This window comes from Helianthus annuus, chromosome 4 (genome assembly GCF_002127325.2).
Source record: "Helianthus annuus cultivar XRQ/B chromosome 4, HanXRQr2.0-SUNRISE, whole genome shotgun sequence".
Taxonomy (NCBI): Eukaryota; Viridiplantae; Streptophyta; class Magnoliopsida; order Asterales; family Asteraceae; genus Helianthus; species Helianthus annuus.
In genome coordinates this window covers 77,242,579-77,268,645 of record NC_035436.2, presented here as the reverse complement: position 1 = coordinate 77,268,645, position 26,067 = coordinate 77,242,579, and the positions used below count along the sequence as shown (strand labels likewise).

General features: G+C 40.0%; 1 long non-coding RNA gene and 1 other non-coding gene across 5 annotated transcripts in view; both read left to right on the top strand.

Annotated features, from left to right (window-relative positions):
- The window catches only part of LOC110908219, a 29,704-nt gene extending 12,785 nt beyond the window's left edge, over window positions 1-16,919 (top strand). For 2 of the 4 annotated variants that reach the window (XR_002574299.2, XR_004891231.1), the window contains exons 4-5: window positions 16,207-16,267; window positions 16,876-16,913. This is a non-coding gene — a long non-coding RNA (uncharacterized LOC110908219). Of the gene's footprint in view, window positions 1-12,478; window positions 12,644-16,206; window positions 16,268-16,875 lie in introns of all 4 variants that reach the window. The other 2 variants (XR_004891232.1, XR_004891233.1) reach the window with 2 other exon arrangements.
- Window positions 16,920-24,172: 7,253 nt separating this feature from the next.
- LOC118491914 lies at window positions 24,173-24,278 on the top strand. The gene has a single exon (XR_004892359.1). It is a non-coding gene; the product is annotated as a small nucleolar RNA R71 (small nucleolar RNA).
- The last annotated feature ends 1,789 nt before the right edge of the window (window positions 24,279-26,067 follow it).

Below are 26,067 nucleotides of genomic sequence, written 5' to 3'. Positions count from 1 at the left end.
TGCAGAGTTGGAATTCGAAAGTTGAAAAGATGTCCTCCTGTTTTGTCAATCACGATCACAGCACCCTGCTGTGCTAAAGAGGTTTAAGCTGCGTGACCTTCGAAAATCATGTGATCAATCTGCGATAATATCAAGCGGGTCCAAGAAATTGTTGTACCCTCGAAGGACTTTTTGGTATCGATTAGTTTCCAACCAAAACGGGTCTTAGCGAGATCCACGTACATTCCCATTTGTTGGTTATATAACCCCAAAGGTACCTCTCGAATTCAGAAGTTACCTTTATCAAGCCTTCGCGCAGTGTGGCTCCTCCCTCAGGAGCTCTCAATTAAAATACAAAGCTGTCCATGATGTTCTTTTCTCCTAGAAAAGATTCAAAACATCATCCAATAGCATGGTCGGTTCACATGATCCATAAAGCTGCTGGTGTGTTGATTACCCTAAGGGTCATGGAATACAAAGTCGTATGGCCGAATTGTGTTGGATAAGCCGCTTTAAAACATCCTCCCCTTGGACTTCCACTTGGTAATAGTCCGCTCATAAATCAACCTTCGAATGAAAGCTCGACCCTTGCAATGAGTCGACAGGTTGTCGGTACATGGTCGAGGCACACGGTTCTCAACTGTCGCCTTGATGAGTTCTTGATAATCAGTACATACACAAAAAGACTTATCTTCACATATATAATTGGGGCTTCCCAAAGCGAGAACTAGGTCCGCCAAAACTCCTGTCCAACAATTCTCGTAGTAGATTATACAGTTCTTGCAACCCTCCTGGTGCAAAATAGTTGAAGTACGAGTATTCGGAGCTGCCTCTGGCATGAGATCAACTGAGGTTCCGACTAACAGTTGTGAAAGTAAATCAAAAAGTTCCTCGAATAGCACATTGAGATGTGTTACAAACAATTGGTGGATCCTCGATACTATTTTCCTTAGTCTTATCATTAGAAACGGTTGCTAGCATAGCGGGGTTATCCCTCTGTAGACACTTCTGGGCCTTCATAGCTGGACTGGCGCTAACCCTTGCACCTCTCTGACACTTTAGAATAGGCAATGGTCCTCCACTAGGGAGAAGGATACGCAAAACTAACTTCTTATAGGGTATATCTGCGCGATATCTGAATAACCAATACACCCTAACTGCTGCATCAAAATTGTCAAGGGTAGTAGAAGAAATGTCAATGTCGAACACTTGTCCCACAAGGTCGATTTTGCATCCCAACAATCATATGAGGTTTCCATTGTCTTGCCATCAGCCGATCCCACAACAGGTTGGGTTTCAAGAAGCATCAGGGTTATAGAGAACAGAGACGAAGTGATTCGTTACCAAGACCATGTATGCCACTCTGTTATTACAATCCTGGTGTCGCCCACGCCAATCCTAAATGCCCCTACATGAGCATCATTTCCTGTGTGGTTGTACTTGTTGCGAGGATTTCCAGTACGGCCGTCGTTTCCTTGGTTGTTGTCGTTTTGATTTAGCAACAGCCACTCCATGTCGTAGGCACCTTCATTTCTATACTTTTGGTCACCATTTCTAGTACCTTGATGTTGCCGTGACTGTTGCCTCCGATGCTGTTGTTTGAAACGGAGCTCTACGATCTTTCATCAATAGGGTCCATCTTTTCATATTCCGTGCCACGTTCTAAGGCGCTACTCACTGTGCTGGCAGTTACCCACTCCACGCTTAGTCGATTGTCATCGCTTATGTCCCGATTGATTCGTAAGAGTTGACTCCTATGAGTCACTGACAAGGGTAAGGATTCGATTGAAGCCAAATCGCTGGTGTTCGTTACCGGTAATCAGGGTCGTCAAATTACTGAGGTCAGTAAAGTATTGCGCTCATTCTCCGGTCCATCGATGTTGCAAGTTGTTGAGTAATACACAGAATGTTACGAGAGTGTTGCAGAAGTGATCGCACTTCGGGATCCAAGGCGTCAATACGTTAAGTCCCAGCAAACGAAGAAAGGTGAGAAAGATATAGACCAATCATTGTCGTTGCAACATCCAACTCGGGGATGTTCGTACAAGCACCTAACATTCTACACAGTTCGCTAGGTGTTTAGATGGGTATTCAGGTAATAATCGGTAGCGTCGAGATTCAAAAGGATCCAGAGAGAAATAGAAAGTTCACGTTCGAGTGGGGGACAATCATTGCTATGACCCCTATAGGTTTGTTATGTCTCACATCGATCAAATAACGGGACGGAACCCCTTTTTCACTTGTTAAGCCTCATTGGGACTCACATGCACCCCATATTATTATTATGTGTGCACCCACAATAACATTGCGATTTGCATGCTCATCTCAGTTCCTCCTAACTCATGTCAAATGGTTCCTCAAACTCAGATGTCAAACGGAGGTCATCAAGGTAATAAGATCACAAAATCCAAGGATTATGCATACTATCAACGCATCATAGAGTAAGCAAGCAATCCATGCCATCATGCTATAGTGACGAGTGTATGTTCGTATGTTTCGTCATAAACAAATGTGTACTAGTCATGTAATGTATGCAACAAGTAAGAAAGACGAACCTTGAAATATGGAGCTGAGTGTCATGGCCGTATTCACATTTTCAGAACTGTTCGGTTATAGTCTGGTTTTATAAAAAACGTTTTTCCCTTTTTAAAAAAAACCAAGTTTGCTATAACCAATGGCTCTGATACCAATCTGTCACACCCCCAAAATACCACCTGCGGAATTACCGCGGGGCGTGTGACGTACCAGGATCCAAGCCACCAATCACATTGAACTTCGCATAGTATAATTAAATAAAACTTTCATTTATTGACATTAGATTTAAATGCTTAATTGGTCCCTGTGGTTTTCAAAAATTTCAGACTTGGTCCTAGTGGTTTTCTAATTACACGCTTGGTCCCAAAAGTTGTCAAAAATGCACTCGGTTGATCCCCAACCCTAACATCAGTTAAATTTCTCAGTTAACTATGTGTGAAATGACTATATTACCCTTGAACAATTAAAAACCTAAAACTACATTACCCTCTGCATCATCTTCATCACCAACATCATACCCATTTCACTCTGCTCTCTCTCGATCTGACACCGGTGACCGGCCGGTTTTCCGGCGTCTCCGTTCTCCGGTAGCACCACACCCACCTCCGACAAACCCCCAACAACCACCTGCCATCCCCCCTTGTTTCATTCGAGCTGGTGACCGGTGCACCTCTGGCCGGTTGCCGGTCGACTGTCTTACCAATCGAACACCCAACCCCCACACCAGTTTATACCCTCTGCAACATACCCACCTGTTGCATCCCTCAAACGATGATGATGCTGATGCGGTGGTTATGGGGTTGGGTTGTTGTGGGTGGAGATCAGAGGTTGAAGAAGAAATGGATGTTGTGGTCAACTACTTAACTGGAATAAAAGGGGCGATGATGATGAGTTTCTAATTGTCTGAGTGAATCGGTGGTTGAGATATGCCAAGTCTTGGCAGGGCAATTCTCCGGTGGTATATATATTTGATGCCACCATTAGTTTTGCAGCCATGGAAGTTTTATCTAATCTGTACCGATTGTTTTTTACAGATCTGAGCCTCATTCTATTCAACAAAATTGCTTTTATTTATTCACGGAATTGAGTCTTGGAGCTGTCATTCAGTTGATTTAGGCTGAATTTTTGATTGGAACTATCATGTGGTTTTTATTTATTTATGAGTTAAATGCTTCGTTGACATCTTTTGGCTCTGGCTGATGAAGATGATGATGGTGTGGGTTTGTGATGAAGATGATGATGGTGATGAAGATGATGCAGTGGATGGATGAAGATGATGCAGATGATGATGGAGATGAAGATGATGATGGTGATGAAGATGATGCAGTGGGCTTTGTTAATAAGCAAGGGTAGTTTGGTCATTTAACATGGACTTAACTGAGATATTTAACTGATGTTAGGGCTGGGGACCAACCGAGTGCATTTTCGACAAGTTTTGGGACCAAGCGTGTAATTAGTAAACCAATAGGACCAAGTCTAAAATTTTTGGAAACCACAGGGACCAACCAAGCATTTAACTCTTGACATTAAGTATTACAACGTTACAAACAATTCACAGTATACAGCGGAAGCATAAATCATTTGTTAAGTGTTTATAAACCATTAGTCTTGTGTTGCGATTCCATGTATCTCGACCCATGACCACTCCAGCTTTTCAGACAGCAAGTTCCAACAATATGCACCTAAAGGCCTGCAAGGCATGTAACAACGAGTCAACAACAAAGTTGAGCAAGTTCACAGCTGGTTGTTTAGTTTTAAAAGTTTGTTTTGAAAACCATAAGTTGTTTCGTAAACCACGAGTTAACCAGTATCCTTGTTTCCCAAACCATATCCATAATCAGTGGGGGCTTCCCCATGTGAACCACTAGACTGTTACCATATTGACAACTGACGAAAGTAAGTTTTGCCCTAAGTCAATGTCTATCATCATTGACTGAGTGCCTAGATCCATTAGTACACGCCCGTCCTACCGGCACGGTGTGAGGCTTGTCAACCCTAATAGCGCTATTAACTAATGACCCGCTCGCCATTGGCCCGACGATTAAGTCGATATAAAAATGAGGGACTTCATGATAGAGTTTTGTCTAGTAAGTTTAAGGTTGTTGTCCTACCCAAGGAGGACGAACGTACGTATTCTACCCAAGGAGAATACGCAGGATTAATATTGGCATCCTACCCATGGAGGATGGAGGTACATATGCTACCCAAGGAGAATATGTAGGTTTCGTTTAGTTCTTTAACCCACTCCCAACCACCGGGAATCCCATGCCTTTTAAAGAGTGTGAACTCACCTTAGATTTGCTCAGTTAGACTAAATGCTTGTTTACAGTTGATCAATCAAACCCTATCGTGGTTACCAAAGACAGTCACTTTCATGAATTCACGATTCACGTATCTAGTCACACGTATTGCTTAAGTAGTAAACAACCAGACATATACATCACGTATGTAACACAAGCGTTCCCGTCATAGTACATTTACAATACAAGTTCACATAATGCATCATTACAAGTAATTTAGTTCACATGCAAGTACACACGTATCGGTTCATTCGCATCCTTTAACCATTTCCATATCATGTTCATGTTTCAATACATCACCCGACCGATTAGTTTGTTATTCACATAACATATCATACGCACCACTCTTATGAAAAAAATAATAATAATTAATCATGCAACACGCGTATCCCTAACATATACCATAACCGTAATATTTATTAGACATTTGGGCCTCGTGCAGCCCGGCCCACTACTGCATTTTAATTAAACTACCCGGCCCACTGATGTGCTTTTATTAAAGGTTGCAGCCCCATTATCTGTAATTTAACCAACATGTATGGCCCTTTAATTGCTGTTGCGCGGCCCATCATTCCCAGGCCTGACTGGGATTTGTGACTAGGCCCACCCCATGTATGAATCAGCTAAAAGTCCTGTACCATTATAAAGGATGCAGCCCAAGTCTTACGGCCTGTTACATATGCAGCCCGCTGCACAGTTCCTGACCTAATGGACTTTGCATATTATAAGTTTCTCTTAACAACCCAAAATCAATCTAGGTTACCACACCCTACCAAACAATTATCATTTAGAACAAGTAACGTAATCACCCACATGCTCATCAGCCTATTCCCAGAACATTAAATCCCTATCTAGTGCACATTAATTAGTCATGACAACTCCCTATAATCGATCACATGCCCACTGACACTTTCTCATGCAAACATGAACACAATGGCCCACCATATGAAGTGATCATTATCATTCAATATCTAAATTCCATGTATAAATCACAAAAGCTATAATCATATGTCTTTCCCACTAGGTTTTAATTTCAAGATTGTAGGGTTTCACAACAAAACAATTGATAAGATTTAATTCCTTTGAGTATTGTGACAACATGATTAGAAGGTGCACATGGTTGATGAGATCAAGATTACAAATACACACATGGCCGCCATTTTTTATATTCAAAGTTACCAACCCTTAACAACCATTTAACCCCAATTCTATTGGACTTTTAAGCCACTGTTATATCCAATTTAATTATGAACCACATATCACACAATTGCACATAAGATCACATATGATTGAATTGATCATATAATGTCTCAACTAAACATCATCATACAAAACAACTAACAATCACATAATCAACAAGGAGTATGGCGATTAAACTAACCGAAAGTTAATGCCTCGAGGGGGGGGGGGGGGTTCTCTTCTGTGTACGTAAAAGATGGAGGAATAGGGTTTTGTTTGAATTGTGAAACCTTATACAAGATATACGTAATTAATGGGGAGGGAAGGTAGGCTCGATTTGGGCCTGAGATAAAACAAGGAACCAAATACAATTTATCATGTGAGCACACAATGGCCGACCCAAGTTACTTATCTCTAATTTCCACTTGGGCTTTACTAAGCCCATGCGCAAATGTGACCTAACTGGACATATATGTGCGCTCGGGTTGGACTCAAGAAACTCGCGGCCCGCAAGTGTCGAGTAATTCCGCGGCCCATATAAGTTAGTTTCCTGAATTTACTAAATTACACAATTAATCGCATCACGATTTCTTGTAACCATATACACATAACACTTAATAGTATTCAATTATAACTTTCAAGTAATTTAAACATGTATTCGACAGCTATCGTTTAATAACAAAGTTCATATGGTATTCAAGTGAAGTACCACATACAGTAAAGCATGAAACGATCAGTACAGAAAGGAATAGAGTTTGAAAATACGAGTTGTCACATCATCCCCAAGTTGAAAGAAATTTCGTCCAGAAATTTAGCACGTAGTTACTGAGGAAGCTAGTTAGGTTGCGTGGTTTCCTGGTTTTTCCTAGGGTGTCACAAATATGATATAATAGAAATTACGCATTAATTAAGCAGCGTACATATTTGATGAACCTATTTAAAAAAATATTAATTAACTTTTTTTAATCTATACTTTGTAATACTTTAAAATATGAAAGAATAAAAACAATTTAATTACAGGACCCAGATATAATACTTTCTTAATTCAAATATCCTTTCTTTTATGAAAGTACAACAATTTCAATCCGATGATGAGGGGTAATCTTTGTTTTTTTCTTTAATTAGAAGTTGGTTTGGTGTAAGTAACAGGGGTGTAGTTAGACTAGAGGGTATGGGGGCTGGCTGAGACCCGGCTTGGCCCTGCGCCGGTCCCTCACACCGCCCCCCCCACTCCTCCGGCTAGGCAACTTCGGCTCCCACAAGACGGAGAGGACGGGCCTCTCTCCTCACACACACACAGCTATACATACATACATATATATATATATATATATATATATATATATATATATATATATATATATAGTGGAGAGTTCAAATGAGAAGAAATTTTTTGTAAGAAGAAAAAAAGAACAAATTTCAACCAATAAGAATGTTTTATTTTACTTCATTTAATATAAGTATTTAATGTTACTATAAGGGTACATTGGTAAATCTACATAGGTCATTAATTTGTAGTCTTCCTCTTTAATAGCTAATATATTAAATTTTTTGTAACTTATCTTCAAAATATATATTTTTTCAAAAAAATTAAATAAAATAATTTAAAATGTAGGATAAATTAGAAGTTGTGTAGGATAAATTACGAGTTGTGTAAGATAAATTTTTAAACGTGTAGGATGAATATTGAAATATGTAGGACAATTTTTTGATGTGTGTAGGCAAAAAAAGTTAATGTGGAGGATAATAGTCTTTGTGACTAATTAATTAGTCAAAAATGATAATAAATGAGATAAGTGAAAAACTATTTAATATTTTACAAAATTACCCTTTATTCTTTTTCTTCTTAATTAAATTTTCTTCTCAAATGAACCTTCCCCTATATATATATATATATATATATATATATATATATATATATATATATATAAATGGGTTCATCCGTCACCCCTTAGGTCCATCCCCTTCAAGCCCCTCCTACGTGACGGTGACGTGGCGGCCCATCCCGTTTGGGATGAGGCTATCCATACCCTCCAGTCTTATGGGGCTGTTGTTATGGCTAGACAGCTAGTCACTTGCTAGCTTCAAAAAATCGTAACTTTTATAATATCATTCCACCGTTTAAAAAAAAGGTAAATGGTTTAAAACCTAGGGCTGTAAACGAACCGAACGTCCAGTGAACAGTTCGTGAACCGTTCGGCGGGAAGTTCGTTTATGTTTGTTCGTTTAATAAACGAACGAACACGAACAAGAAATTTCGTTTGATTAGTTAAATGAACGAACATGAACAAAGGTCTCGCTCGTTCAGTTGTGTTCGTGAACGTTCGGTAATGTGTCCGTGAACGTGTTCGTGAACATTCGTTCATTTGCGTTCGTTTATGTTCGCGTGTTTGTCTTTTAATGAAAGATTTTTATACTTTCATATATTTTATGTATACTTTTTTATATAATTAAACTTATATTTATTTTATCCCTAAAAATTAAACTAAAAAAAAACATATTTAACCTTGTTTATGCACCATTTCCTTTCATTTCTTATTATTTAAATCAACGAATACGATCGACAACCGTTCCACAATAAGGAATTCAAGTTCTAGTGCTACTCTCTCGGCCATCCACCTTTATCCTTCGTCACATTCGCCAAATTTATTTGTGTTCGTGAACCATTCGCGAACACACTCATTTCCTTAATGAACGAACACGAACATAAAATCTCAGTCGGTAAGTGTTCATGAACCGTTCGTGAACACGTTTATTTCCTTAACGAACGAACACGAACAAGGCCTTGTTCGTGTTCGTTCGGTTCGTTTACAGCCCTATTAAAACCTATTAAAGTTTGACTAAATATGCTTTTCACATCGGAGACTGTGTTGCTTTTTCATTACCAATGCAGCCTGTATTAACTTTTTGAGTTTACTTTCGTTTTGCTCATTGTGGTTTAGTCATTTTAACGGTTTTGCTCTAATAGTTTAAAAATAACCATTTTCTTTCCTGATCTTTCAAGTTTGTCGCCAGTTTGCTCCCTGGCTCTAACTCAGTTAAAATGTTCAATTAAAAGTAGGGGTATTTCGGTAGTTTACTCCCTAGCTCTAACTCGATTAAAAAGTTTAGTTAAAAGTCGCGATAGTCGTGATCGGCAGGTGGTAGTTGCAGGTGGTGGTGGATGGTGGTGGCAGGTAGAAAGAGTGGTTGGAAAGATTGGAGATCAAAAAAGAATTACTTATATACATGTAAATAAACAAGTTATAGGTTTATTTAGGTGAAAAGACTTACATGTCCTTGCTTTTATCTATAAAATTACCAAAATACCCTTCTAGTTAATGGATTTTTTGGATGTAGTTAGAGGCGGGGAGTAAAATAACGATAAATTAGAAAAATCAGGGAGGAAAATAACTATTTTTAAACTATTTGGACAAAACCATTAAAATACCAAATCACAGGGAGTAAAATGGAAGTTAACTCTAACTTTTTTTAACAAACTACTTCATTGTCTCCAATCTTTAACAAAGAGCCCATTGCAGGTTCCCGTTCATCATCGGAATTTTTTGTTTCCCTCAACCATTAAATTTCATTTCATCTTATCTTCATCTATACTCAAGCGTATCCTAATATTTTCTTAGAGGTATCTCCGATAAATAAAACGAACGAAGATCTAAAAAAACTGCACTTCACCAAAAAAGTTGAGGGGTATCCCGGGCAACCCCTCACCTCCATGTAGATCCGCCCCTGCCATTGAGACCGCTATTTCGTGTTTAGCGATAAGGTAGTAGAAAATTTTAAAAAATAGCTATTGATAATTTATATATATTTATAATGTTTATTTTATATTTTTTTATGTATAAACTTATAAGTTTGAGGACAAAATTTAAACTAGTGAAAATAGAGGGGGTTAAATGTTCAAATAAATGTACTAGTTTTACACTTTATGTGTAAAAATTAAAGTTTTAGGGATTAAATGTAAAGTAGTAAAAGATAAGGGTTTGAATGTTAAAGTTTCTAAACTTATTAAAAACCTAAAGCTGAAACGCAAGTTACGACCACTATTATCCTTCTTCCTCTTTTCTGGCCGATATTGCAGCACTGGCGCTGGAATTCTCAATCAGTTGAAACGCTCTAGAAACACGAATTGGAATAATAATCTAGATAAACGAATTGAAACGACGAACTAAACCCTAAATTTGCGAATTGGTAGCGATTTGGGCCGTATACGAATTTGATATGGTACGAAACGTACCAATTCGAAATTCGTGTTATTTTGGGCGAATTTTGTGACTATTGTCCTATAGGAACTTAAAAGATAGTTTAGTACTTACTTAAAGTTAGGATACTTTGGTACTTCATTGGGCTCATTTAAATTAGATTTGGTCACTTAGCCCAAGTTTACTTTAAATAATTTAGAGTTAACCAAATTTTATTAATTAAGTCTAATATAAAAACTTTAAAATATATAATATTAGTTAGTTTTAAAAAATTAAACTTTATCAAACCCTATGGTCCGATCCGGTTTGATACAGCCGGTTCTCAGTGTAAACAACAAACCAAACCATCTACTACAGTTTGGAATTTTCAAAACTAGCTGATCAGTAGTTAAGAAAAAAAACAACCGTGATATCAAACCGATTACCAGTTTAGACGAATTCGCGGTTTTAAACTAAATCGTGAACACCCTTATCTTTTATAGACCCAAATTTATATCACTTACTCATCATATCAACTTCATATTTAGCACACCACATATAGTGCATAAAAAATCTTATATTGACTTCACACCTCCTAAAGTTCATTATTAATTGATCCTTATCTCTTTGTTATCATCTATGGTGTCCGTTCCTTTTCTATTGATTCACATCATACACATTTGGTTTGAGTTTCACAACTAGGTTTGAGTCGTGAATCATACACACTTCGTTTGTATAAATTAATATAATCTCTCTTGTGATCCTAAAACAACAACATGTGCTATACATTTAAAATTGACAATTCATAGAGGGGGAATTTGTTTAATCAACAAAACTAAAGTTATAAATTAACGATTACAAAAAAAAATGAAAACTATAAGAAATAGGGCACCAAATAAGAACAATAATAAAAAGATGTACAATCACGAAGTTTCTTTTACCTGTGTAGAATTGAAGAACACTCTTAAACCTAACAACCATAGGGGCTTTTGAACGCGGATGATTCATTACTGAACGAGGGTGAATGCTTGCTGAAGGAGGATTATGGGGCCTTCTAACTAGGTGGTGTGCTTGTGCAATAGTTCTATGGGAATTGAGAGAGAACGGAGAGCAGACAGATAGATTGGTTTGAGGGTGGGAATGGGAAAACCAACATTTTGAGACTTGGGAGGGAATTTAAAATTTTGATACGTCGCGGAGGGAAATATAAATTTTTTAAAGGGTTTTAAGAGCGGAAAGAGCGAAATGTTTAGGGGAGGAGGGGTGGTTCACTAGTGATAGATTCTATCACTCCCATTGTCTAATAAAATCATGCTATGTCATCAACCAAATTTCTATGACTAGTGATAGAAATATAGGGGGGTGGTATCACTAGTGATGGGATTCCAATGTACAAGTATTAATGCACAATGTACAAGTCATACCCTATCACTCCTCAAAGTTCAACGCATTATGCCCATAACTCGTTACACTCCATCACTAGTGATGGAATTGGACGGGGCGGTGTTCCACATGCTATCACTCGTTATGGTGACTCTATAACGGACCACCCCGTGTGGCCTTAGAGCAAACATTTAGAAGTTTTAGTGACATGCTTAAATGTGCCACTAAAAACCTATATTAGTGGCATAAACGTTAAAAGCCATAAAAATGTGTATTAAGCAAACATAACATACGTAACGTGCCATTGAAAACTGAAAGTACTGGCACAAAATCTTTAAGTCACTAAAAGTGTGTGCCACTAAATGGTTTTTTATTTGTAGTGCCTGCTAGGTAAGTTCTAGCTTATCTAATGAACATGCTATAATTCATCTCATTAGTTAGGTTGACAGCTACAATGCTTCTTGCTCCAGAAGGGACTGTATAGCGTACATCCTGTTGGATTTATATGTACGGGTTCGATAAGTCAACGCTGCTAACCGAGCTATGACCCGTAAGAGTTACACCTTGGGCAACGAACATTAAATCCACTTAACTTGGTTAACTGGTGACCACGAATAATTAACGGAACGAAATATATAATTATCTAGAATAATTATATATCCACGAGAAACAGAATTTATTATTTATACGGGTTATAAATAATATAACGTTTAATTACTTATTTAATTAAACTTTGTTTTTCGGGCTTCGTATCGCGTCTGGGCTTGAACTTATTATATTAGGCCTTGAGGCCTAAGAGATAATTAGAGATATTAACCTAAATATATTACTATATATATTTAATTAATCATCCTTAATGAAGAAGACATCGTCTTCTGCCGTAAGAGACATTTTACAAACGTGTAATTCACTTTTGTGAAACAGTATACAAGCTGCCGTAAAAGAAAAGGGCCACCACTTTTAAAAGGTGCTGCCCTATTTTCATTCATTGGTATTACGACCGGCAAGCTACGCCGCTCAGTTCGTGTTCGTGTCTAGCACTAGTTCGTTGTACCTCGGTGTCTCACACGGTTACTATTAACCAAAAGGGTATAATTTTTCTCATCGGTAGATTAATTATTTTATATACCGTATTTGCATGTTTGTAACCATGATCCTGTTCGGTTCACTTTTGGTGTTGATTATTTATATTTATTCCGCTGCGTTTTTATTAATTATATATTTAGTTAATAAAATATATCAAACCTGTTTTGATAAAAAGTAAAATTGACACCATTTAATCCCAACAGTGGTATCAGAGCCACGCTTATGTAGGAAGTAGGTTCACTTTTTATTAAAAAATATTAATAAAATAAATAATAACGAGACTCTCGTTATTTGTGGAAAATTCTTCTAGTACAATACTGGTTACAACAACTAAATAAACGAATATAAATACAATATAATTGTACCAATCTTGATTCAAGCCAGCATCTTGGGAAGAACTTCAACCGCACCATCTTGTACAAACCTCCGCTGCAAGAATGAACAAACTGTCGTTGACGGTTTTGGTTGAGGATCGTGTTAGACATGGGGCCCTTAAAACAGATTTCGCGCCTCCTCTCAGACGGTCTGTTTCCAGGATACAATAACCAAAGCAGTAGTTGTACTGCCGGAGATGACACTCGCGCCCGAGATTACACCGGGTATAATTTGGTGTTATGGAAAAATATGAAGTTGATAAATGGATAATTTAGAGAGTGCTCCTCTCTAAAATTTCATGGAACAAAGGATCTCTTTTGTGTGTATATCTCTCATATGTTAAAATGAATCCTCATTCTATTTATATTCATACACATAAAGAGCTAATTAAACCTAATCAATATTGTCATAATTTAGACAATTAAACCTTGTAATGAATAGGGTTTAATTTCTCATTAATCTTGTACTAAACAAAATATTTAATATTGTAACAGACAATATTAAAGTTCAATCAAATGGATTAAATGGTCAACTCGAAATGCTCATTTTCATTCATGACTGAATTAAACGAGTTGAGACCATTGTTAACTCACTAGTGGTTGACCAGATTTCCTGGTCGCGCGCGCTAGAACTGATCCGCCAGTCCGCGCGCTACGCTTCAAGTATCTCATGCCACGCCATATGGAGTCGCGCGTCACACGGATGCCACTACGCATAACAGGACGCCACCTGGTTATGTGTCATCCATGCGCGTGCGCCACCTGCACTCTCCGCCTTAGCCAAGACGTGCGCTATGCGCCTGAGGAGCTCGCGCCGCATCGACATGCTACATGCCATGGCATTCGCCTACGCCACCCAAGGGTGTGCCATAAGCGGACCCGCGATGTATCTGACCACGCGCTCATGGACAAAAATACAAAGGCGGTGTGCGAAGTCCAAAGTGCACTACATAGGGCCTATAGCCCACGACACGCGCGCATATGTTCACGAGTAAGGGTGCTCCGCACCCTTTAGGGTCCCCACTAGTGTTTACCTTTAAGGAAACAATATACAAGGAGTGCTCCTCCTTATAAACCACTTTAAGTTTTGTCATCCCACCTTTGTGGGACAAGTTGACAAAACTAATCCATTTTATTCATCTTTGTTTGTTCCAAACATACAACTTCAAGCTTCGATATCTCATTCATCTTAGCTCTATTTGGACATAGTTTGAACACAAACCATAAATAATTATTTATACAACACATATATAAATATTATTGATGTCCAAAATATTTAGTGAAAAACTCATTTTCACTAAAATTTCCAACAATCCCCCATATGAATGGAGATCGATTAAAACACACAAAATTCCACGATGAAAACTCGACAGTCGAGTATTGCAGGATTGGTAGGTGTAGCCTTTGAACCTTCCTTTGTGAAGCATACTTAGCCTACTAGGTTTTTGTAGGCGTGATGTCCTTAAACAACCCCCCATTTGTGCAAACGACAATATACAATCACACAATACTTTCCCTAGCCGACCCATCTCCTCATGTATGTCTCCAATAATGGTCATGGAGTACTTTCCTGGTTCTGCGAGAGCTCTAGTGTGACAACCTGAAACTTAGAACCTTTCATTGTATCGTGATGTAACATGCTTGAACACTATGTGATTAGCTAATTGATTAACTTAATGATAAATGTGAAGCTTTATGTGATTATGTGTTGTGTTGTATGCATATATGTATGTATATTAGGTGAGCCGAGAACCCAACTCGAGACAACAAGGAACCCGACTCGAGACCATGAGGTCTCGAGTGTATAGTAACCGAATGGGCCTTGGGCCGAGAACCTAGTGACCGGTTTGGGCCATTGGGCCGTGACCTCCTTAACCGGCTAGTAAGCCCTTTAGGGTGCACCTTGTGGAACTAGTACATATAGCAAACCCCTTGCCAACCTTGTCACTCTTTGGGCAACCACACTCACACTCCTACACACACACTCTCACTAAAACCCTAGAAACACAAACACACCTCCAAGCTCTCGAACCCAATCGGTTGGCACAAGAACCCTCGGATTTGGACTTTGGATCGACTCACACACGCACCTCATCAACCGGTTAGTGTTTCTCGATGTTTATGGTTGAATATGGTTGATTCTTGTTGTGTTTTGTGATGCATGATAAAGCTAATTGACAAGATGATGTTGTTGAGATATGCATGATGTTCAAAGTTCAAAATAATTGATTCATAGGTGTTTTCATTACTATGTGTTATAACCGATTGATAAGGATGAAGAGTTAATGCTTAGTTATGATAAAAATGTGTAGTATGCTTCAATGAAAATGATGTTATCGGTTGTACTTGGGTTTGGATCCGAAAGGTTTGGGTGTTTATACTAAACGAATCGGCTAATGAATATGTTTGTCATGATAGGATGCATGATAGTGAATGATAGTTCATGATCTTGTTGAATAAGGGTTAAGTATGTTATGAATATGTGTTTGAGTGATTAAAGAACACGAAGAACAGCTTGAATGTGCTTTGAATGTTTGAATTCTGCTTGTTTGATCTGAATTCATGAATGTTTAGACAATAAAACATGTTTTAGTGGATAGTACAATGTTTGTGTTGCATGATATTCAAATGCTATTGGATAGTACAAACTGTGCAGAAATCAGCAGATGTTGGGGAGTCGAAACCCTGGTTGCGACTCGAAATCTCCATGTTACGACACCGGTTGCGAGTCAAGAACCCCTGGTTGCGACTCGCAACCACAGCATGATGAACCGAGACCACAGGTTGCGAGTCCCGTTGCGACTCGAGACCTTAGCATAACGAGCCGAAACCATGGTTGCGACATAGGTTGCGACTCGCAACCATCCATGATCAACACAAACAGCATGAATCGAAACCACGTTTGCGAGTCCGGTTGCGACTCGAGACCACTTAGTGGGCTTGCTTAGTTATGGGCCTAGGATAGTGGGCTGGACTTAAGGACTTCTGTATTACTGTTGATGTGTTGCTTTGGGCCTGTTACTACGAGCCCAACTGTTTGGGCCTCACACTTGGACTTTGGGTTTATATTTGACTGTTACCTGTGAACTGTTTATGTTAAACGTGTTGCCATGATTATTACCTGTGTACAATACGTGTTGAACATACGTGCACTGCTTGGCTTGAATCTGATACGAATAATACCTGTGATAGGACCTAATTGATTACCTACAACTTAATTGACTTTCCGTGATTAACTGCCGAGCAAACCAAGGTGAGTTCACACCCTTACAAAGCATGGGATTCCCTGGGTTGGGAATGGGGTTCAGGAACGTGGGTTCCTCGTCCTCCTTGGGTAGGACGGCTATGGTTCAGGAATGTGATTCCTCGTCCGGACGGACGGATAACTCGTACTAGACTAAAACTCTATCACGAAGTCCCTCCTTTTTGTATCGACTTAATCGCCGGGCCAATGGCGAGCGGGTCATTAGTTAGATAGCGCTATTTAGGTCTGACAAACCTCACACCATGCCGCAGAGGACGGGCGTGAACTAATGGATCTGGGGCACGTCAATGATGATAGACATTGATGTTTTCAGGGCACATAAACATGACTACAGTCAGCAGTCGATATGGTAACGAGTCTAGTGTACGCATGGGGTAGCCCCCACGACCGAAATGCCTGATAACTAACATGGGGTAGCCCCCACGGCTAGAGTGCCGGAGTAACTGGGAATGAACATGTCACGTTTTTTTTAAACTATGGGGTAACCCCCACGGCAGGATGCCAGTTAAAGGAAACTGTTTTTGAAATAACTAAAACGAACACCCAACCGTGAACTCACTCAACTAGTTGTTGACTCGTTACTACGTGCTTTGCAGGACCATAGGTACTCAGCTGGAGCTTGCATGGAGGAGAGTCGTTGTGGGACACGGATTGCTGCGTGTCATGTTTTATTTGAAAACATCTGAACTTATGTTATAACTTTAAACTTATGCTTCCGTTTGCAACTTAACTTGTTTGTTTTGAAACACCAATCCTATGGGTTAAACTATTATGATTATTATATGCTTGTTCAGTATGATTGGTGGCTGGATCCTGGTCAGTCACGCCTCCAAGCGGTAGTACTCCGCAGGTGGGATTTTGGGGGTGTGACAGATTGGTATCAGAGCCATTGGTTATAGTGAACTAGGTTTTAATACAAGAGAAACGTTTTTGTTAAAACCAGACTATAACCGGTACAGTGCTCAACGGTCCACAACGACGCTCCACTCCACATGCAAGGCTCGACATTCTAGGTGATAAGATATGTGTATATTGCCTATTTGCTAGTTACATAGTACATTACTCATGGTATGCTTGATTAGTATAACTACTGTTGTTTGAACACGTGCGTGCTTACCCTATCCTACTATCGTACTTTCGCGAATCTCTCTCACTCGTATTGCTCTTGTTATGAAGAAACATGTCTGGACGCGTAAACATGACACAAGCCCAGTTGACGGCTTTGATCAACGAACGAGTTGCCGCAGCGCTTGCAGCTGCAAACGCAGGAGGTATATCCTGCAGTCCGAATTTGTTCTAGGATCATTTGGATCCTACTCTCGTGAACCAACCTTTGTGTTAAACTCTGTCCTTCTTTCACCTACCTTAGGTCAATACGCTCAGGCACCGGTGTGCACTTTTAAGACCTTTATGGACTGTCGACCCACTACTTTTAGCGGAACTGAAGGAGCAGTAGGTCTCCTACACTGGTTTGAGAAACTGGAATCTGTGTTCGAAATGTGTGAATGCCCTGAAGCGCGCAGAGTGAAGTATGCTACTGGTACTCTCGAGGGTTTGGCCCTCACGTGGTGGAATGCTCAAGTGCAAATGCTGGGGTTGGTTGCTGCCAGCGCCACCCCATGGGAAACTTTCAAGGAAATGGTCAAGGAGGAATACTGCAGTCGCGACGACATCCATAAGCTGGAAGATGAGTTCTACAATCTCAAGATGACGGGGTCAGAGATTGAGGCGTACACTAAGAGATCGCATGAGCTTGCCTTGTTGTGTCCTACTATGGTGGACCCTCCGTATAAGCGAATTGAACTTTATCTCAAGGGCTTGGTGCCAGAGATCCAAAGCCATGTGACTTCAGCAAACTTGACTACTATCCAGCAGGTTGTTCAGTTGGCTCACCGTCTCACTGATCAGGCGGTGGAGCAGAACAAGTTACCAAAGCGCATAGGTGCTGCAACTACTTCTGGTACCTCTAGTGGGGACAAGCGGAAATGGGATGGGACTTCAAGCAAGGGTTCAACTTCTGTACAATCTCAGTCTCAGCAGAGAAAGACTGACGACCACAAGAGCCCCAGTCAGCAATCGTCTGGTGGTCAAAGTCATGGTGGGTACAAGGGGAATCACCCCAAATGCAATCGTTGCAATCTACACCACAGTGGGCCATGCACCAGGGGCAACTGTCATCGGTGCAACAAGCCTGGACATGTTGCAAAGGATTGCAGGAGCGCATACCCCGCCAATCAGAATCGTCAGCAACCTCAACAGAACCAGCGACAGCAGCAGGGTAACAACAAAGGGTGCTTTCAGTGTGGAGCTGAAGGCCACTTCAAGAAAGATTGTCCCCAACTGAACCAGAACAACAACAACAACAATCAGGGGAATGGTAACAATGGGAACAACAACAATGGTGCTAGGGGACGAGTGTTCGTGATTGGTCAAGGTGAAGCAAGGAATGATCCCAACGTTGTGACGGGTAAGTTCCTTCTCGACGACTTTTATGTTACAGTCTTAATTGATTCGGGTGCCGATACTAGCTATGTGTCACTAGAAGTTAGTAAAATGCTTAAGCGTATTCCAACACCCCTGAGCGACAAGCACACTCTAGAGCTAGCTAATGGTAAGAATTTGGAAGCTTCTCACGTAGTCAAAGGTTGTCAACTTATTCTCGCTAACCAGACCTTCTCTATTGACCTTATTCCTATCGTCTTGGGTAGTTTCGACGTTGTCATTGGGATGGATTGGTTATCCCAACACCGAGCAGAGATTCTTTGCAACGAGAAGATCGTTCGTATTCCTGGTTTAGGTAGTGAACCTCTCATGATTCGTGGCGACAAGAGAAGTGCTGTTGAGAACATCATCTCTCTCCTTAAGGCCCAGAAGTGCTTACGAAAGGGCCACACTGCGATTTTGGCTTTAGTTACTGACACCACAGAGAAAGAGAAGAAGCTAGAAGATTTTCCAGTTGTACGGGACTATCCTGAGGTATTCCCTGAGGAATTACCTGGTCTTCCGCCCCATCGCCAAGTCGAGTTTCAGATTGAACTAGCTCCTGGAGCTGCGCCTGTAGCACGTTGACGTGATGTCGTGGGTCACGCAAATTTAATCCCTAAACAACTGTAGTTAGCGGTAGTAGGGTATCGAACTCAGGGAGTATGTGGAAAATGTGTTGATTGTATAGCTTTGTATTGAAACTAAAATTAAACTAAATTGCAGAAAATTAAAATTCAAGATTGTGGATTGTTGTTTTAGAAAACTAAATTAAGAACTAAATCAAATCAAAGTTGGTTTTAAACAATAAGGAGAGAACAATGATCACCCTAGGTTTCAGTTTCTTTAAACAGTTGTGTGCAATTTCACTAGAAAGAGTTACATAGACATAACTCGTGTATATGTGATTGAAGTGATAAAAGGGAACAAAGTACTCGGATTAGATAACGCGAGGTTGTTTCCCGATGACCTATTAACCAATAACCAACCCTAACCCTTCCCGTGATATCTCGGTTGCCAACGGCACCAAGAACGTACGATTAAGACTAGAAATTGTGATATGGATTAACACACTACAAACAATCAAACATACACCATGACATTCATGCAACGCAAGATATCATTCTAGAAATGCAGAAATTAAACACACAAAAGTCTTAGAAACATTCACCTAGGATGATCACCGAAGAGTTTAGCCGGACATGGCTCGGTGAATCATCATCAACATCAATCTAATGTTCATAAAGATTAAAAACACAAACCGAATGATTCCAAATGTTCACAAAGCAAGCAAGTACTCCAAAATCGCCCCCAAACTGTCTAAGAACCGTCAATGATGAGAATATACCAAAAGACACTCCAAAAAACGATTTTATGATGGCAGTTACGTTTTTGGAATCGCAACTCCACCGTAAATTACGGCTCCGCCGTAATTTACGGTGATATTGAATGTGTTACGGTACTTCTTTCCTGAGTTACGGTGGAATTTAGATGGAATTCAAGTCCACCGTAATTTACGGTAAAACCGTAAATTACGGTATCAACTTTTTGTCGGCTGCCTTCTTGATGTTGCCGCTCCACATGTGCCGCCCAAGATAGTCTGTTGCCACCAATTGAAATAATGATGATGTTGATCTGACAAGAGATCACGTGATGTTTGTCACCTACAATTGCCCTCACATGCGCCGCCCACTTTTGAGATGATGATTGTTGTTGTAGTTTGTTAGCGGCCCAATCAAACAACCCACATGTGCCGCCCACTCCATCCAATCATATGCTATTATCATTAGAATTCAGCCCATGTCCACTCACCTCCAAGCGGCCCAATCCAAAGGATCCATGTGTTGTTTGGCGGCCCAATCACACCACCCCACATGTGCCGCCCATCTTGCCCACTCACATAAATCCACAAGTCTCATGTGCCTCTAATTAATATTCACGTCCTTTTATCCAAACTTGTGATTTACGTGATGTTGGCTCCTTTATTATAATGATACCTCAAATTTTGCGCATCCAGTTTGCATGAGATGATTGATGATTATGTTCTTTGACTTTGTGTCCTCTTGCTTCTTGTCATATGTTGCCGCCACTTTCCTTATGTGAGTATATGTTGCTACTCTCAAGAAGTCCACAATTCAGCATGTGATGATGATTTGTTTTGTTAAGAACAATAATAATGCAACAAAACCCATTATGGCTGCAAGTCCACGGGTCCACATGTATCAAAAGTCCACCAAAACTCAAGTGACTATGGCTCCTAATATTGATAATTATTATGACCTTTCTTGAAACCAAAACCAAAACCCTCTAATTGTTGATGAAGTATATTTATTTCGCAGCCTACAAGTTCCAATCTAACCGAATTAAGCGATTTACCTGCAAAACACACGAGCACTCGTAGTTACTAAGTTCAAGTAAATAACCAAGTAAAGCATGGAATTTTAATATTTTTAAACCATTTAAGGGTTGTCCAACGGACCACCCGTCACATCCCCACACTTACCCGTTGCTTGTCCCAAGCAACCCATTCGAAAATTATTTCAAAGCCACAAGCGATCAACATGCAAACCAAGCTAAAATATATCGTCCTTCTACTAACCTTCAATCATACCACAAGACACACCCCTCACAAAAACTCTCGGTGACAAAAATTATTAGCATAATGCTAAACCACTCACTGCGTGTGTGTGTGCGCGCGACAATAAGCTTGTATACAAATCAAGTTTCCTCCTAACAAATATCTAACATGCTTTAGAATCAAAAGGGACTTGCGGGTTGTAACGGGGCTAGGTGTCAAGGTAGGAAAATGGTGAAATACATATGAAAGAGCTAATTGATTTGACCCGGTTTTTATTTTCACTACTAAGCAAAACAAACATCAACTATATACACAATTTCAACAACTTTTAAACTCCCAACGCAACTACATTCTTCTTTTTGTATTTTTCTCATATTTTTCTCTTTTTTTTTTCTTTCCTTTTTTTTCATTTTTTTTTCATTTTTTTTTTCATAACACATCAAACTCAACAATATATACAAGAACATCAATACTACATACTAAATCTCCTAAACCGGGTCATCTCAATAGGTAAAATTTTGTAGGAAGTAGGTTTGGGTCACAACCGAATGGTATAAGGCTCAAACATGGCTTTCTAAAGACCAAACCCCCACCCCTCACAATACCAAGCTCATATATGTAACGTATGAGGTCCAACCCACCAATCCCGCACTCTCACACATCTAGACGAGGCTTCCTAAAAGTCCCCCTATCATTTTCAAAAGCATGCTAATTCTAGGATTTAACAAGTATTCACACACAAGTTCTATTAACACACAACACACACCGCCACTCAAACAATGAAATATCAATAACAATCATGTGTGGCTCAAATCCTCACCAAGAAAAGACTAGGAATGGGTGTCGGTGTGTCAAATGGTATAATATCAAGTTTTCAAATTTTAACAATTTTCGCTCGGATTTACAATTTTTTTTAAACTCTTAAAAATTTCCCCCATCCCCACACTTGGGATACATTGACCCCAATGTATGGTTTTGAGAGGTTTTGATCACTAAAAACCTTTTCAACATCAACAAAAGCTTAAACTCTCAAACCCCAAATTTCTTTTTGGATTTTTTTTTTTCAATCAAACAAAAGCAACTAACAAACTAACAATATTTCAAAGCTAAAGAACAAGACAAGTCTAAGGAAAAAGTACATTGACCTGGTAAAGTTTGGCACAACAGATATTGTAAAATGATCCAATTTCCTTTCACCACCTTTACACAAGTATCCGCACATCTTCCCCACACTTGAGTGTTGCCACGGCCCTGAAACAAAGAAAACTAAAGAAATAACAATATCAGTGAAAAACCTCGGGTTGCCTCCCGAGCAGCGCTAAGTTTCGCGTCTTCAGCCAGACCGTGCCACCCCCATTTATGGTGGCTCAAAGAATCGGTTCCTATCACCTCCCCCACTGTAGCTTGTCTTTGGGCAAAATGCATCTGTCTCATTTTGACTCGGTGGGTAATCAAATATGCTCCTGCTTGAACCCATAGGTGTTTCTTCACAGTCCGGTGGATGTTTTTTTCTCATTCGTGGTAACACCTTTTCACTAAACCCGCTATCCTTCGCCACAACAAAATCATAACTAATCATCTTAGTCTGAACATCAAATGACAACTTACGGTTCCTTTCGGTCATGGTAATAATTCCTTCTCTACAATCAATTTGAGCATTTGCCGTATAGAGAAACGGTCGACCTAAAATCACCCTTTGTTGTGATGCCATGTTGGTAGAAGCATAGTCCAAAACTAGAAAATCCACCGGGTATTCAAATTCTCCCAACTGAATCTTAACATTCCTTACCATTCCCTGTGGACGCCTCCAACTTCCATCCGCCAAGCTCACCATGGTGTCTATACCTTCAAGTGGACCAAAGTCGTACATATCGTATAAATCACTTGGTAGCACACTCATGCTTGCCCCGTAGTCCAACAATGCGTGAGGGATTTTTAATTTTCCCACACGGATAGGCACGATTGGCGCTTCACACTCTTTATCATTCTCAACTTCGGCATCTTTTTCCAAACCTGCATTCACTTGACAAGAAGATGTTAGACATTTTTCATTAAATTTAGTATTTGGAACGGTGCTTACCACATTGATGTTAATGCTTTTTATGTTCTTGGGATTTGGCACCGTATCACTCGGTAGCTGGCCTTTTGCTTTCTTTAACATCGCCACGTCACTTGCAAGTTGACCCATTTGAGTAGTCAACGATTGGATGCTTTTGTCACGAACCTCGTCCTTTTGCATCCGAGCCTCATCACGTTGGTTCATTCGTTGCATTTCACTTTGCATCGCCTTCAACATCTCCATCATCTCATTCCCACCCGAAAAGCTTTGACCCGTTTGATATTGCCTTTGAAATCCTTGGTTTCCTTGGAAATTCGGGTTAGCTTGATTTGAAGGATTCCCATAGCGAAAATTCGGATGGTTCCTCAATCCGGGGTGGTAAGTGTTAGAATTCATATTGTTGTAATTTCTACCACCCACTCCTTGACCTTGACCTTGAATCGCATGCACCTCTTCATATTGCCCTTCCACCATTCCTTGGCAATTTGCAGCCGCATGACCTATCTCATTACACAAAGCACAAACATCATAAATTTGGTTAGTGGTTTGAACATTACCATCATCTATGGCGTGCACTTGAGGTCGGTTAGTGGTCGGTCGGGCTCTTCTTGAGGCTTGAGCTTTCCTCTTTGATGTAGTTGCCATGCTTTCCAAGAACTCCCAATCTTCATTCTCATAGTTTGTTCCAAAAGTCCCACCGGTGATAGACATCAAATCACGTGCGTCTTCGGCACTCAACCCCTCATGAAAGGCATTCATCAACTCCCATAATTCAATCCCATGGTGAGGGCAATTTTTAATCATCATATTGAAGCGCTCAAACGCCTCATGAAACATCTCACCATGTTGTTGTTGAAAGCTTCTCAATCCCTTCCTTGCATCATTGGTCTTTTGGGCGGTGTAGAATTCATCCAAAAAGGTTTGTTGCATCTCCCCCCATGTATATATTGATGCCGAAGGTAATGTATAGAACCATTTCTTAGCTTTCTCTTCCAACGAAAATTGAAACAACACTAATTTGATGTCGTCAGCCGAAAACCCTTGACTCCCAAGGGTGTTGCAAATTGAGTCATAAGCCTCTAGATGAAAATAAGGCTCTTCATTTGCCAACCCTTTATATTTTGGTAAACTTTGTAGCGAATTGGTTCTCACTTCGAACGTGCGCCCTTGGTCATTATGAGGAATGACTACCGGTGAAGGGTTTTGTGTGATTACCGGCCGAAAATGTGCTTCTATGCCCCTCACATTTTCTCTAAGGTGTCTTCGTGGCACACCATATCTACCCCTCGGAATAATCGGCCCATTCGGTCTTGGTACCTGCCCTTGTGGTGCGATCGGTTGTTGAAACTGTTGTGGTCGCATCGGTGGGCGCTGGGGCGGTCTTTGAAATGGTTGTTGGTGTACATGTTGTGGCCGGACCTGTTGCAATGGAATCGGTTGTGGCATTGGTGGCCCTTGTGGTCTTGGCCGAATATGTTGTGGTATAAGTTGTTGATGCTGCATTCCACCAACACTCGCCATCCCTTGAGATTGATTCTGAACATACCCAAAATCCCCTTGATCACCATAATCTCCATAACCATACCCATCATCTTCATACCCCTCAAAGTCTTCAAATCCCTCATCATAATCACCCCCTTGAATTCCCGAGGTTTGCCCAAATGGAATGTTTGAATACTGAAAACCCGATTGTTGTGGTCTAAAGGATGAGGTAGTATGCACAATAGTTGAATTGGGTGCAATTGTGAAGGTAGAAGATGATTGACCCGTAGTTGGGGGAAAGAAGTGAGATAATGGTGGGATTGTTGTGGATGGATCATAAGTGATGGTAGGCTCATTTTGAGTGGTGATTGGTTGAGTGGAATTGGTTGGTGTAAATCCAGCAGTGGTATTAGGTAATGTAGTGTTTGGTGATGGTTGGGTGGAAGTAGGTATAAAGGATGAGGTTGTTTGACTGGTTGTAAGTGGTATCTGAGAATCAGCCATGATATTTCTCGGTGTAATGGGTGAAGTAGGTGAACCAATAATTTTGTTTTCTCTCACTAAAACTCGGTTTTGTCTAAGCGTTCTTTCAATTTCCGGGTCAAACGATAGCGGTGATGACCTTTGAGAGCCTCTAGTATGCATACACCTGAAGTACCTGCACACTAAAAACAACCAGCGTAAACCCGAAAATAACAAACAAAACTATTAAACTAACACACGTTGCGCACTACTCCCCGGCAACGGCGCCAAAATTTGACGTGATGTCGTGGGTCACGCAAATTTAATCCCTAAACAACTGTAGTTAGCGGTAGTAGGGTATCGAACTCAGGGAGTATGTGGAAAATGTGTTGATTGTATAGCTTTGTATTGAAACTAAAATTAAACTAAATTGCAGAAAATTAAAATTCAAGATTGTGGATTGTTGTTTTAGAAAACTAAATTAAGAACTAAATCAAATCAAAGTTGGTTTTAAACAATAAGGAGAGAACAATGATCACCCTAGGTTTCAGTTTCTTTAAACAGTTGTGTGCAATTTCACTAGAAAGAGTTACATAGACATAACTCGTGTATATGTGATTGAAGTGATAAAAGGGAACAAAGTACTCGGATTAGATAACGCGAGGTTGTTTCCCGATGACCTATTAACCAATAACCAACCCTAACCCTTACCGTGATATCTCGGTT